Source organism: Anser cygnoides, chromosome 5 (assembly GCF_040182565.1).
Source record: "Anser cygnoides isolate HZ-2024a breed goose chromosome 5, Taihu_goose_T2T_genome, whole genome shotgun sequence".
Classification (NCBI taxonomy): domain Eukaryota; kingdom Metazoa; phylum Chordata; class Aves; order Anseriformes; family Anatidae; genus Anser; species Anser cygnoides.
In genome coordinates, this window is record NC_089877.1 from 41,629,539 (window position 1) to 41,642,677 (window position 13,139).

Genomic DNA, 13,139 nt, shown 5'->3' on the forward strand with positions numbered 1-13,139 from the left:
TAATCATGGTTTTAATGTTATACTGGGTGTTCTCTTTTATACTGTGCAATAGCCATCTTGTGATTAAATTGCAATAGCACCTGGAGCAGGATACACAGAACCAGGGAAATAAGGAAATGAAAATTAAGTAAACTCCAGAATCAAATTTTCTGCTATCTGCAGTTATATAGTTATGTTCCTTTGATATGAGAGCTTCTAGCTATGTTGAATATTTATGCACCCAAGTATTTCCTAGCAAAACTATCAGAGGTGATGTCAGGTCATTTTACAGTATTGTTCTCAAGATCAACACATGGAGCGGTGGACAGGACTGTATCAGTTGTCAGTGTGGTAATATGCTGGAAGCAATCAAATTCCTCTGAAATCAGAGGTACCGTCAGTGCTAATTAGGAGAGGTGTGAAATAATGATGTGTTTTTAATCAAGAGGTCTCACCAGGAGCTGAGCTTGTGCACGTATTTTATAGTCTTTACCTTGTGTTTAATTGGGACACCTCTGAGGCTACTTGCTGGATAACTGGGGCAGTTGGAATTGGATCTGGTGGCTGATTAACTCTCAGTTAGTGGTAATTATGAGAGGAAGGCCCAAGTGTTCAAAATAAGCACTGCACCACACTGTGCTGTGGTACACTTGACTGTACATCTCTTACTGTGCTCTCATGACACGGTGAAGGTCCCTTAGTCAAGAATATATTGAAAGCTGAGGTAGTTTCACAGCTCTGGCTACAAATCCCAAACCCTTTGATGATTTTTACAATGGTAAAGGGCCAAAGCCTTTTTCCTTCTACAGATCACATCCCTTCAGAAACATATTTCCTGCATGTTAAAGTTGTCTTTGTTTTTGCTGTCAAAGTCCTAATTAATGCGTGGGTAAATGTTATTGTAGGCTTTTTAAAGGCATATGGAAGAGAGAGATGTTTGTGACAAGTGTGAACTCCTCTTGGGAGACCCAGAAATTGGATTTGAGAGAAGCAAAGCACTTTTGGGAAGAGCTGAGAGGAACTGGGGAGACCTGTGGTTCTGGAGCAGCTTAGTAAGAAGGTAAGAGACTCCAGAGAGCAAGGAGTGGGGAAAGGGAAACTCTCAGGCATGTGGAGTTAGGAGTCATATAGGTATCTGAAAAATCACCATGGGTCATCCCCCCAGCAACGGATCTGTGAGTAAAATTACTCTCCTCATACAGAGCTGAGACACTCTATGTACCTTTACTGCTTTCATTTAATATGGTCCTAAATTTGCATGTACATCTGGTAGGGAGAAAGTCTAAACAAGACAGAATAAGCAGGATATTACCGTACCATGCTGACAATGAAACAGTCACCCAAAGCAGTGCTAAAGTACTTTTAACTAGAAACAACCTAAAAGCATTTGGAGACCTGAGTTTGGGCAGTCAAACAAAGCAGGGGAAATAAGGAATGTGAGTAACAGAACGTACCCTTACTATTTCAACTGCAAAAGGACTCATACACTTCTCAGTGGCACATCTAGTAGGAACAAAATATGGTAGAAAAAATGTGAGTGCCAAAACAGCAGGAGGCAAGATGAAACTCTGTGATCAGAAGAGGAACTCTTCAATGTACTTAATTCATAATACAAAGGAGTCCTCCTGAAACCTGACATAAAGAAGTACTGCTTCACCGGTGCACTGCTGTCTTTATGAAAAGCAACAATATTCGCACTGCCTAGCAGAGGTGATGAGAAGCAGATTGCCAGTGGGGGAATTCTTCTTAATTGCATTACACAGAGAGTTAATATGAGAAATGCCAATCAATTTTCTTTGAAGGTACCTGTTTGTAGCTGATAAGTTAATATGTTAAATCTATGATTCTCTTTTATGTAATTGTACCTTTATGCTATATATGTCTTAATACCTCACCGCTTTGTTTTATGGAAATGTCAGTCACATATTTTAAGACTAAAACTCTGTGGGTTGGTGGTTTTTTTTTTTTTTTTTAATGTGTTTTACTTTGTCTGCTTTTCACAGCTTTCTCTGAATTTTATATCTTTTGATAGTAATTAGCTATTTAAATCCCAGAGAACTGTGAAATCATTGACTCTGGAGAGCTGTGATGCTGTCACTTATTTTAAATTCCTTTCTAAAACAGATTGTCCTATATCATGCACATATGTATCTGGTCAAGTTCCCTACCCTTTCTTAAGTCATGAAATGTCTGATGTTGGGATCTAACTTAATTTCATGAAGTTTCATCAATTTCTGTATATCTTTTTGTTCTTACTACAGTGATGAGTGCTGTAAGGGAGCATTTGGCAAGCACTGTTTCTAAAGGATATGTTCTCAGCTGACCTCCAATACTCTCCTAAGTACAGGAATTAAAGGAAGTAAACTGCTAGATTGCTTGTCTGACAGAGAGGGTAGGCTGAAACTCAAGCCCTGACTTTGGTATGACAGGTATTGACTAAGTATAAAGCCAGTACAAATGAGCAAGAGAACAAGAATAGGTTAAACACTTTGTGCAGGGTGGTTTTGTGGTTTGTTGTTGATGATGATGATGAAATACTCTTCTGACAAAAAGTTATTCTGCCTCACTCTGTTTTTAATGTCATTGTATGTGATTTTATATTCTATAGCCAGCTTTTAATTGATTAATAGACAGGTGAGCAACAGATGTTGCAGAAACCAGATCAGCAAATACATGGCCTCTGAGTTAATGAGGTTTTATCAAGATGTCCCAGAGGTCAATGGTAGCCCTAAATGAGAAGGACAATGGAGGTTGCGGAAGATGAAAAGCAAAGTAGAACTAAATCTGTGGCTTATTCCTCTAATCTGTTATTCAGACAGAACTGTTTCTAGTTAAAATAGAACAACAGAATGCTTAGCAACTGGAACTGGCTAGCGAAACCCAACTCAGCAGGTACTCTCTCTCAGGCTTATTTTCAAAGGACAAGATGGAGAGTACCCTAATACTGTTGAGTATGGCCAATCATGTCTACATTGTTGTAGAGGGTAGCTCCTGAGGATTGCCCTAGGAAAGATATTTCAACATAAGATGCCTTGCAGCCACACTGTATATCCTTACAGCACCTCCAGAGAACACATTCATCCTATCATACCCAGCAGGCAAGTCTCTTTACCATTTCTCCCCAGTTCTGACTATTTCAAACAATGACCCCGGTTCTCTGCCCTGTGCCAAGGATCCTATTGGATTTTCAGTCATGTGTGACAGTATTTCAGTAAAAGTTGTAGGTGCTGGATCCAGACCTCTAGGTTTTCAGACCTTCTCTGCAAATTGTATCTGCCTGAATCTCACAGCCTATGTACAAGGGACAATGAACATCTATTACCAAAGCATGAAGCTACCACTTGAAGGGCTTTCCCTCAATCACTCTACAAGGCCCAACAGTACAATGACATGTTGTCCATCTTTGCCCTTACTTTGCTTTTTTCCACAGACTTCTGCAAATGGAAACCAACGTGCTCAAGCAGAGTATCAGGGCAGGAGACAAGATAGCATTGCTGAATAAAATATGGTTTCTTTCTTGCAAGAGTTAGATACCACTACAGTTTCTAAGACACTACTTTTTCTCTCCTCACAGCAAGCCATCAAAGAAGGGTGGTTGTATGACCTCAACTCTCAATGATTATGTAAAAGTCTCTCAAAGTATCTGATGAGGAGGTCTCTGTCCAAGGGCCATTTGTTATAATCTGAATCCAGTTATTAGTCAGGTTTTGCCTACCTGTGTGTTGAAACAAAGACTTGTGAAAGAAGGTGGTGATAGGCAGTGTCACAACTCCCTTTTTTTATTGCAACCCTTACAGAGAAGGTCTCTAAATTTCTCTGCCTCTGTGCCAAGAATATTTAATCTTTATATCTGCAAAACCCCACTGCAGAAGGTACACCCACCTATATACTCCTGAGCTGGACTTCAAATCAAGGATTTCTATCCAGATAAAGGATTTATATCCTGAAACTCAAGCTGTGGACCCAGATTAACGACCCAGAGCAGCCCAGCCTTTCAAGGAAGAGGTTCAAATAGGAATCAGTTTATCTGAAAACCCCTTAGGACCAGTAGGCCTTCCCAATACAGGCCTTGAGCCTTCACTCCTGCTGGAGGGGTGGAAACTATTCAGAGCAGATCTGGGAAAGCCTTAGGGATGTTTGTTTTCTGAATACAGTGAATAATTTGTCATCTCAGCAGAAAGAGCACTACTCCCAGATGCATCTGAGGCTAAGGATCCATCTTCAGGCTTCACCACCACTTTTCACTGGTAAAGGTAATTTGGGACAACACCAGGCAAGCACACACCATTTTGCAATCCATCACAGATCACAATCATCAACTTTGTCACTTGACAGCTGCCAATGCATAGCTCCAAATATTACCTGTTTGGTCCTGTCTGCTCTCCTTTCCTCACAGTCTGGCAGATCCACTTTGGCCATGCACACTGTTTTTAAATAGGCCCTACTGCATCTTGCTGTTGGTCAGTAACACGGCTTGTTGAGGTAAACATAATAAAGTTGTTATTGGGTCTTACAACATTTTTTTTTTCCTGGATCCTGTTTGTGGTTAAACTGGGAACTAAACACAAAATGTTTTGAATTCTTTGCCAGTGTTTTGGCCTATGCCTGTGGCTTGCTGACTGTAGCTGAACCAGCTTTTCCTACCAATTGAGCCACCTTAGATTATGTGCTGATGCCATTTACTTCCTTCTAGATAACAAATAAGTTCAGGTACCCTAAGCTACACAGAGCTGTAAGGGGTAGACCCATCTTTGCTCACTGAAGACCCCTCTCTGTGAGGAATGGCTTTATTTAAAATTATTTTAAGAGGTTTAATTTTGAAATTATAACCTATTGTCTTTGTGGAGTTAGTGCTTATTACTTCTACATGGAATTTTAGAAAGCTTTCATCTTTATACCATATTTATTTAGTAATTGCTATGAGATTAGAGTCTCAAAAGGAAATATCAATAATACTTCATCATAGACAAGTAGAGACTATATAATACTAAGCAGTCTTTTCACACTAAAATAAAATGTCTCTGAAATACACCTTGCCTCTAATAAAATTTCTTCCAGCCTTTTTAATAACCACATCTTCTGCACTGTATCTATTGTAGCTAACATTTTAGGATCAATTTAGTAGATGACAAAATAATAACAATCATTTTTTCCATGTCAAAAATTCTTGAAAAATGTGAAGAACTACAGAGCAAGTGCTGTTTTATGTCTCACAAGAAGCAATTTTTAAAAAAAAACTTCCATTGTGTTGACATTTAAAATAGGATAGAAATAGAAATGTGGAAATAAAAGAACAATCCATGAAACAAAACAAAACTTCTGTAAGGCAAACCAGATCAAAGAGTTATTGCATTGCAATTTTGTGATGAGGATTGGTTTGCCCTAGGGTTTGCTTAGGTATGTGAACCAGCTGGAGAAGTTATTATTTATTTTGAGCATTCTGAACTTGCTTAGAGAAAGCTGGACTGAAGTTATTATTTCAAACAAACACATATGCACATGCATTATACCAAATCAACACAATGATTGGATTCACAAAGCAAGCAAAACTTCCTCAAGCAGAAAAAAAAATTCTCTTCAGGAATAATAAGCTGCCTTCTGTTTTTTGTTGTTGTTGTTGTTGTTTAAGCCTCAAGATATGTAAATTCATTTTGTTCTCATCTATGTTTTAATGTCATATTGGGAATTACTGTAAGCAGGTCTCATTCCTTGTGTAAGACAGAGCAGTGTTTGACTGGTTCATTCCTGCGTCAAATGGATGAATTATACAAAAATGTCTGCAAAACAAAATAACACGTAGTGTAGTGATGCCCTATAGAGGCTTTAATGGTCACTTGTACAACTGAATTTGATCTTTATTTTACTAGCACCAATTTTACAAAAGGAGATCTTGATTTATTTCAGTGGTGGTGTTTCTCTCAATCTGTTCCTCAGCCCAGAGTGTCTGCTGAATATCTCCCAGCTGATGGTAGGATTTGGATCAGCCTCCAGTTAACTGAGTGCTGGTCTGCAAAAATATTTAGTCATGTGAGATGAAATTTAAAATAATCAAAAGGTACCAAAAGGGCAATTATGAAATGTTTACTTATTCCAGAGCATTTCATTGCCATTTTTGGTTACAGAACTATGCCGTCTGGAAAGTCTTTACGTTTCTGGCAAGGTGACCAACAGAATTTTATTTCCAGTGCCGTATGCACTTTCTGCCATGCCTCATGGTATAGCCACAAGTGCTGTGCACCATTGCTCAGATCTCATAGTCAGTCACCCCTGCAGTCTCTGCAGCTGTGCATAGCCCCATTGCTTAATAGCGCTCACTTCCATAATCTGATTGTACTTACAAATCTGGATGCAGCACAAATATCTTGTTCATTTATTGTACTTGGAACTGTACATATCAATTATCTGAAGGGCCTTATTGCTTAAATTGCCATCATCCCGAGCTATTCTGTAGGCCTAAGACACAGCTAGATTTTCATGAGGGTGATAAAAAACACTTATCTGATGCAAAAGCAACCTACTGCCAAATTGCACATCTCTGCTTTAACACACAGGATCAGCAGAGCTGTTCGAAGACAAAAGTACACAAAATTTTGACTGCTAAGCACCTTATTTTCACCATCTGTAGTCTCGAAGATAGTATAACAAGGGGAAGATTCAATCATCCTTTTTTCTTTTGGCAATTCCTCATATGTAATTTTCTTCTAGGTAATTTTTCTTCATGGGAATAATTAGAAAGAAGGCCAACTTTAGTATGTGAAAATGTAGTGTCTTTCTTTACAATGAGAGACTCTCACAAGATTTTGGAGAGCCAGAAAGCCATTTATCTGTGAGGTATGGGAAAAAAAATAAGAACACTAGAAATCTGACTGCTGTTCCTTCCTGTGAGCTCTTTCTTTGACTCCTCTCTTTTCACTTCTGTGCATTCTCTAACCATGACTAGCACCTTCACCTCAACCCTCCCTCTAGATCCATGCATCTCTTCTCTGTATAAAAAAAATGCAAACAGTAAATTGTTATTCCATTATAGAATGCAATAGTCAAGATGAGGCTGAGCCTCTAACCTAGCACCACCTCCAGATCTGATATTCCTAGAAGATGGTCTGTGTTTAAATGCAAGCTTCTGAGTTAGCCTCAACTCTAGTAATTACTGATCTGACCTAAAGCTATTAAGTCAATGGGAATCTTGTAATGGTTTCAAAGGACTTTGGGTCAGGATTTTTGTGCATATTAAGTCCAGTGGTGCATTAAGACCCCCCCCCCACATTTTGCTTCAGACACTGACATTTGAAAAGGTCAGTGTAAAAAAACCTTTGAGCCAATGATTAAGAGGAAGTAAAGATAAAATAATAAATTATTATCTCACAAGGAGTTCACTAAATGCTTTAACATATTTAAAGATATTTATGTTCTCTAAGGATGGCAAATAGAGACATAAAAATACCTCTTAAGACTTACCTTTTGCCTCTGTGAATGTTTCCAGAGTATGATTATCATTGTTGAATTTTCTAACTTCTGCATGTTGAAATAATTAGCTTTCAACCTCAGTGATTGTTGGAAAAGAATGGCTCAGTCTTTCACTTGGTACTTTTCTCTGATATATTTAAGAAGTCAGCACAAACAAGGAAATTAGAAAATGAAACAGCTCAGTTAGGGCACCAGGTATTCATTGCTTAATGAGAAAACAGATCTCAATATCTGTAATAAGCTTCTCTAAAATTTACAATGCACTGGTGGCGTTGCTATTCCGTCAAGAGATCCCATTTCCAGTTTCATCACTCAATAATTTTATGCACCATTTTTGAATTCCAAAATCTCCAGGACAAGCTGTATTTTTGTTGTGATACTAAGACATGTAGTTACTGTGTCCTAAGGTAAATGATGAGTAAAAGAATGCATGAATGGATGGGAAAAAAATGGCTTGTGAGAAAGGGCAGTAGCAAGCACAAGAGAAATAATGAGATTCATCTCCTAGGAAAGTTAAAAAAAAAAAAAAACAACAACAACAAAAAAAAAAAAAAAACACAAAAAAAAACCCCACCAAACATCTCCTTCCTGTGTTTGTACCAAATGAAATTTTGTTTTCTTATAAAGAGAAGCGAATCAAAGGTGGTTGACTCCACATTTACAAGTGTGTCCAAGACAAACCATACAAAACACTATTCACACATTAGCTGATGTCACTGTACAAGGAAGAGTGAAAAGGTAAGTCTCTAGAGGTAGCTTGCACTCATTAGCTACTCTTTCAATTCACTCCATAACCAGAGTGATTTTTCTCTGTATTAGGAAGAACACTTAGTCTCATTTTCAGCCTTATGGCTGGTGGATATCTGGGAGAGAAATACTAAGGAAGACATGAAAATGGACTAATTTTTTTTATTTTTTTTGATTAGCCACTAAAACCGGATTTAATTGTCTTTTAAATTCCTGTAACTTACTTGCCAGTATTGTAGTAGAAAGGATGACCTTCTACAGTGATAAAATAAACTAGATGCAATCCTACAATTAAACTCTGCCTGCTAATAAACATGGCCTCTAGGTCAGGCTGAAGATTGCTGTGTTGCTGTGGGAGCGGTGGATCATCATTCATGGCTCTGGAGGGTGTGATTACCCAAAATGCATAAAGGGGTTGTAAAGACCTGAGATGTATGTTTTCCATGGGACTGCCAGAACCAGTTCAAGGCCTTATGATGCCAAATGCTGCACCTGTGGGAGGAAATCTTTGTCAGATGCAATCCAATGACTCCTGACAAGTGGAAAGAAGGGTGCCATATAAAGAGAGTTGTGAAACACTCTATCAATCACGCTCCAAAAAATAGCTGTAGTGAGGCAGAAATTATTTGGGGCAGACTTTTGGACAATTAACTTGCTACTGAGCCAAATGCTGTCCTTGACTATGGAAAACCATGGGAAATATGTATGCTGGCATCCGTTTTCAGTAGATGTTGCCTTTTAAAAGCTTAAGTCCAGGAGAGGGGAGTTAATTGTGCCTTCATACAGCAAGACCAGCCTGCTTTGTATTTGGAAAGGAGTGATGCCAAAATGGAAAACTTCCCCCACCATTTTATGGGCAATTGTTTGCTTCAGGTGACAGATATCAATTCCTAAAACAGACAAACGGAAAACCTATATGCTGTGGACAAGGCAGACTCAAGAGCCAAAATTTGAGGATGTGAAAACTAATGATACTGACTTGGACAGATCAGGTTATACCTAAATGATGGAGCTGAATTTACAATCTGTCATCTCATAATATCATGAAAACTGAACTGAAAGGAAAAAAAAGAGATCTCTGAAGGTGTTTTTTTTGGTGCTTAATCCAAAAATAAGTTTCTATCTGAGAATCTTCTGCTGAAATTCTCTAGCCACAGGGAAGTAACTGGAAATCAAAGTACTGAAGATGGAGCATGCTGCCATCAAATGAAATTTGAAATTTCAAGAAATTGCATGATAGAAAGAAATGTTTAATATAATTGAAGACAACTAGATAAAATGAAGGTGAAATAACAGGGAGAGGGTAAAAGTTGTGGAATCTCAGAATACAAATAAATACTCAGTGCAGACTAAAAATGTAAAAAAAAAAAAAAAGCAAGATGTGCAAGAAAATTGGTAATTAACAGTTGAATCTATGGATGAGTTACACCTATGCCTGGATACAGCACTGCAGAACTATTTGTCTGTTCCAGAGCTCATTCTCTGCACTTCTTTTTCATGTGAACCTCGTTCATCCCCTGCATATGACCAGGCACAGGTTACGTCTGAGAAAAGAGGTTTCCTACTGAAGAAATGCTGTGTCTTATGTTACTAAGCCTTGAATTGAACTTTGACATGACAAAAAAACTTCAGGCCAGGGGACAGTGTGTATATACCCTCCCTATCTTAACACTATTGCACCTATTTCATATAATCAATAAGTTCATATTCCTTCAGACCCTAAACCAGCAAAAATCCCTCCGCTCATCACCTGCAACTCATGCCTAACTGCTTTAACTTTAGATCTGTCTGGATTAGGCAGATCTATGAAGGTTAATAGTGGAGAACCTTCATTTCAACATATATTTTTTAAGTTAAAAGCAGCAAGGCAAATGTAGTTCATTTTCTCACTAAAGCTAATAGATCTGCACAGCAGGACCTGAAAGCATAATTGAGACCCTTACCTCTTATACTTGTGAATGCAAAAGCAATTATTTGACTTAAACTGGACCTATTCTTATATCTCAGAGCCAGCTTTGTTTCAAAAATATCTACTTGTAAGACTGGGCACAATACCTAGTTATAGACCATTATGGCTGCTTTGACTGAGTCATATAGTTTTTAAGGATGTAAAAAACTGTGCACAGGTGACTTCTCCATTTCTTTTTGCCTAAATTTATGGGCATTGCTGATGGAATTAAGTTTCGTCTGTTCCAGAAACTCACACAGGCAGGACATGCATTTGATCTCAGATTTCGTTCACTCTTAGTCTCACGCCCACATACTCCCAAGCATCAAATGTGATCTGGCCACGATCACCTGTATGCTGCATAGGTACGTGGACTATTGAGTCCTTGTTAAATCTCTGATGTTCTTTTGTCTGGCAGTGGTGAAATAATTTGGGAGCAGATCTTTTACACTCTTGAGGAGTGTAAAAGGGACAAGTGTTATGGGACTGTCCTTTGCTTCAGAATCTTGCTTACTTCAGTCTCCATAAGCTGCATTCAAACTTACTCTTCATTGTCTGCTTTTTGAAACTGATGTCTGTTTTCCTGGTGGACTAACAAGGCAAGGAATGGTGTATGTGATGTGCTGCAACCTGGCTGCAATCATCCAGTTGACAAGTCATCCGTGCTGTGGTCTTATCAGTGCATAGGCCTTCAGATCTTGGCAGACACAACACATGCCTCAATTTTGTTGCTGGGAAAGGTTTCCTGGGAGCAGTGTCCTGGGAATGGTGCCCTTCATAAGCAGTATAGGCTTTTAACCCTTCTTCTGCTGTTTCTTCTGGTGTTCTTATGAACACATTTCCATTCATAGTTCTTTACGCTATTCCTATATTTCTGTTGCAGGTCTCTACAAGCTGGTCTTACTATTTTTGCCATTTTGGCTCCTCAGGGTTTTTGTTTTTCCATCTTCAGTTTACAAACATTACAAAAAATGTTTGTAAATGAGTTTCATTTCTTCTTCTTTTCTACTGGCTTGCAAAACACATTATAAATACATTTTTTTCTCCCATGTCTCACTCAATTGTTAGTACTAATGTATATTCCCCTTTGCCATGACTCAGTCATGGTACTGAGAAATAAGCAAGAATTGTTTATGTCTCAGAGTCACACCAGCATGCCAATAGAAACATTGCCTCAATCTGAACTGTAATCAGCAACTTTGAACAAGGCATTGCTGCCAGATGGTCAGATGTCAATTTAGCACTCGAACTAGATATGTCAGAAAGTTGAAACAAATCAATAAAACTATTTAAAAGAGATTTCAATGTGAGTTTTTTTGATAACTAGTTTCTTTCTTTCTCTCTCCCCCCCCCCCCCCCCCCCCCCCCCCCGGTAGACTGATTAGATTAAGGCTTTATGAATAGTAATAAAAAAGCAGACATGCTTCTCAGTCTGAAGTATTTCACTCCTGAAAATTTAGGAAAAAAAAAAAGAGAGGGAGATGTATAAATACACTATCTTTATCTAAATGTTAATAGATAGTCTCATATAGTCACTATGTCATTGCACTTTGTCTTTTTCATCCAAAGTGTCTATTCAGATAAGATAACCTATCAAAATATTTTAGAGTGAAATTCAGTATCACTTTAGACCTGTTTGGTGATGAAGCTCCACAGTCAATATTCTAGACAAAGAACAAAATTCAAGGACACATTTGCAAATAGTAATACTGAAAAACTGACCATGTAATAGTTCTTTTTCAATCAGTACTTCTAAGAACAGACTGATTTTCCAGCTGAGCTCTTGCTGGCCTTACCCTACGTGTATATGGCTCTGCACTGAGGTTACAAAAGCAGCACATCCTTGGCAGATCAGTGTTCTCTGTAGCACAGAGAGGAAAGAGCAGCTGAGAACTGTCTATACCACATCTCTTGTCCCTTTCCATGTAGGAACTAACTTACCAATAGCATACACAATAAAAGATGCAGGGGTGAATGCAGGCCAGATGAGAATGCATGGTGTTGTGAACAATTAAAACATAGCTTAACCTGGAACCACTTCAGCAACTTCTGTCATGCTAAAGTCTTCAGATAGGCCAAGGTCATAGAAGCAGTGAGTGATTTGAGTGTTAATGTGCCAGTGCCTGTGCACCAGACCTTTGTTCTAGCTAGCAAAGGTAATGACAGCAGCAAAGACAAGGTAGTGGGTAGAGGGTCATCACGCGGCACTTGCAGGGCAAGCAGGCAATCAGGCCCAGTCAGCATGGGTTTATGAAAGGCAGGTCCTGCTTGACGAACCTGATCTCCTTCTATGACAAAGTGACGCGCTTGGTGGATGAGGGAAAGGCTGTGGATGTGGTTTACCTTGACCTCAGTAAGGCTTTTGACACCGTTCCCCACAACATTCTCCTCAAGAAACTGGCTGCTCGGGGCTCGGACTGGCGTACGCTTCGCTGGGTTAGAAACTGGCTGGATGGCCGGGCCCAGAGAGTTGTGGTGAATGGAGTCGAATCTGGTTGGAGGCTGGTCACTAGTGGTGTCCCCCAGGGCTCGGTACTGGGGCCGGTCCTCTTTAATATCTTTATCGACGATCTGGATGAGGGCGTCCAGTGCACCCTCAGTAAGTTTGCAGATGACACCAAGCTAAGTGCGTGTGTCGATCTGCTCGAGGGCAGGAAGGCTCTGCAGGAGGATCTGGATAGGCTGGAGAGATGGGCTGAGGTCAACTGCATGAAGTTCAACAAGGCCAAGTGCCGGGTCCTACACCTGGGGCGCAACAACCCCAAGCAGCGCTACAGGCTGGGAGATGAGTGGCTGGAAAGCTGCCTGGCCGAGAAGGACCTGGGAGTATTGGTTGATAGTCGGCTGAATATGAGCCAGCAGTGTGCCCAGGTGGCCAAGAAGGCCAACAGCATCCTGGCTTGTATAAGAAGCAGTGTGGCCAGCAGGTCTAGGGAGGTGATTGTCCCCCTGTACTCGGCTCTGGTGAGGCCGCACCTCGAGTACTGTGTTCAGTTTTGGG

The 13,139-nt window shown here is 39.6% G+C and overlaps 1 long non-coding RNA gene across 3 annotated transcripts in view; it reads left to right on the top strand.

Moving 5' to 3' along the window:
• LOC106038773 (uncharacterized) overlaps positions 1-13,139 on the top strand; it is a 72,551-nt gene that overhangs the window by 31,022 nt on the left and 28,390 nt on the right. For all 3 annotated transcript variants that reach the window (XR_010831858.1, XR_007161799.2, XR_010831859.1), the window contains one exon: positions 885-1,039. This is a non-coding gene — a long non-coding RNA (uncharacterized lncRNA). The remainder of the gene's footprint in view (positions 1-884; positions 1,040-13,139) is intronic.